The sequence below is a fragment of the Nestor notabilis genome, unplaced genomic scaffold, assembly GCF_000696875.1.
Source record: "Nestor notabilis isolate BGI_N333 unplaced genomic scaffold, ASM69687v1 scaffold15737, whole genome shotgun sequence".
Taxonomy (NCBI): Eukaryota; Metazoa; Chordata; class Aves; order Psittaciformes; family Psittacidae; genus Nestor; species Nestor notabilis.
In genome coordinates, this window is record NW_009935265.1 from 1 (window position 1) to 2,953 (window position 2,953).

Consider the following 2,953-nt stretch of genomic DNA (forward strand, 5'->3'; position numbering starts at 1 on the left):
GGGGGAGGGGCTAAAAAAAAGAAAAAAGACAACAAGGATAATTAACTGAAGTGAAAACCACTTTCTCTTATGAGCGCATTATTGAACAAGTTCTCAAGATTTCTTTTGATCTAAGTTACTGAACTTGTTTATTGTGATGGAGAGCTGGAGATAGTGGTTTACCTTAAAGCCTCTTGAAGAAACAATGTCCAGTACAGTACAACTTTCAACAAAAATCATCTTTTTGCTTCAGAGGCAAGCTTCTGTGAATGCATTTCAAGATCTGGCCTGATACTGGCTTAATGAAGTCCTATAATTTATCAAATCTTTTCTTTAGAGTTTGGTGAGCACTGTCTGTGCCTAATGCACCAACATTTATTTTTTTTCAATACTGAAGAGAGTCCAAAAATATAGAACAATGATTCCAGTAAGAGATGACACTGATGTTCTTTCAAACTGAATTTTGGTAGTGATAACGTTTAAGAACATGCATGCAGATCTAAGTAAGTTCTGGAAATACTAAGTACTTTGTGCATTTCCTGGCATTTTAATGATTCATTTCTCTTAAAACTGCTCCTTAAGTAACCTACAATTTTCCTGAACTCTTCTAAAAAGTAAGGAAATGGTATGGAAAAAATTTGTTTCTATAAGGCATTTACTAGACAGGAGTTAAATCCAAGTCATTACACCCAAGTATGTAGAAACTCAAGTTAAAATTTACCCTCTTTTTGTTAGCCCTCAGTATGAAGTTGACAAGTGAAGTAGTTTTCAGTGGCTTGACCATAGTGCACACATGCAATCACTGACTGGTTTGAGTTGGAAGGGACCTTAAAGAACATCTAGTTCTAACCCTCCTGCCACGGGCAGGGACACCTTCCACTAGACATGTTCAAAGCCCTGTCCAACCTGGCCTTGAACACTGCCAGGAATGGAGCAACCTGTGCCAGTGCCTCATCACCCTCATAGTGAAGAATTTCTTCCTAATATCTAACATAAATCTACCTTTCAGTTTAAAGCCATTCCCCTTGTCACTACATGCCCTTCCACTACAATCATTATAGTATTTGCAAAGGATGAAGCTAAGCATTGTTAACATTGCTTTCAACATACTATTTTTTGCTTTTAGATATCCAGTTATAATTATGTAACAAACTAGCTGTTTTACCTGAAACAAACAAAAACTCTGCCTCTTACATGGCAGTTTAGTAATCTTATCCAAGATTTGTATTTGTTTGGTTAAACTATAAAGCTTCAGTAATATTTAAAATTAGAGAGCTTTAACAGTAAGCGAGGCTGTACGCATTTATCTCCTATATTTTATTGCTTACAGACAATTCTGAGCTTCAAATAAAATGCTAAAGAAAATAATAGACCCTATCATAACTAAGCTGCTATTAAAATAACAGTATCAATGAACCTGTTTTTAAAGGCCTGCCATATCACACTGTTCCATGAATTACTACTAAATGTGGCTCAAGTCACAGGCCTTGAGTAGATTCAACAAGATACAAAATTAATACCATGTACTGAATCCATACTTCTTTTTTACCTTTTAAATATTTATCAAGTATTTTTGTTCTTAAATTGAAATGTATGTATATATGGTTATGCCCACATGTGTGTGTATATGCATGTTCATACATGACAGAATGTGTGTATGTATATGCATGTGGAGTGGATGGTGCATCCAGTTAAATTCTGAACATTTCTAAGTGAACTCTACTTCTTACTATGAGCTATGTTCCTTCTGCAAATGACAGCACAGGATATGTGGCAGAGGTACAACCTAGTCATCATATTATATTCTTTAAACTAGAGTACCCAAAGTGTTGCAGTAACAAGTTTCCTCTGTCATACAGATTAATTTGCTTGTGCCATCTTTTCCAAAGACTTTTACCTGGCCTTCTCTGTCGTTTGTTCACTCATACCAAACATACCAAGTCCAGCAACTAACAGTTTCAGAAACCTTCTAAAAATCTGTATTTCATCTCTTCAACCCCACCCTCTATCCCTAGTGACAAGAAGTAATTGTTTGGAATGAAAAGTAATGCCTAGCATGGCATTTTGTGAAAAGGTCCCCAAGCTCTGCATTTAGAGATATCCTGGTATATGAGCTAGGAGCTCTCCTCATGTTTACTGACAGCTTCCACATATGAAAATGTCAGAGCTGAAATTGCAATAGATTTCAGTACCGCATGAAGCGCATTAATGCTGAACCTGAAGGACATATAGTTGGTGTCAAAAATGGGAAGAGCATGACAACACAATCAAGTCACTTCAATGCATCAGCATGCTGATTATTAGTCTTATTGCTCAGACAAGGCCACTGGAAGAAATCAATTACCACTTTTTATTTTAGACCTAGAAGCCTTTTGAGAAACAATATGCTGCAAACCAGCTGGCACTGCATTAGTAAAAGATGTTAACTAAGATCTCATAAATAACCTTCCACGGACCTCCGTGCAGTATTCTGAGAAGTGTGCTTTAAACATAAATAAAATTAAGCACTTTATATAAGACAGAATGCTGGTACAGCAGTTCAGAAAGTTATAGACACACAGACATCACAACACTTACACTGTCAGGCTCCTGGCACTAACCACACAACAGTGGGTACCACTGGCAAGGTACTCCCCTTATTACAGTAAGCAGAAGGAGACAGATCTCCCACAGATGGGCCCACCATCATCCCCATCCCCAGGAAGAGGCACCAGGAGCTCCCTGCAGCCTAGGACCTGAAAGGCAACATCTTTTCTAGTGCTGTTGAGGTTGAGGACTCATATGTGCCAAGGACAACTCCTCCAGCAACTGTCTCCCTGTGGAATGCGAGCATTGTCACTGTACAGTCTCAAGCAGTCCCACACCATCTATAGCAGAGCTTTGGAGCTCCTTTGCACCCCTGCATGTTTCTGTTAGCTGCATTCTGGGTGCTGCAACAAAGATGTTGCATGAAAAGAGAGTTTTCCAGCTATAC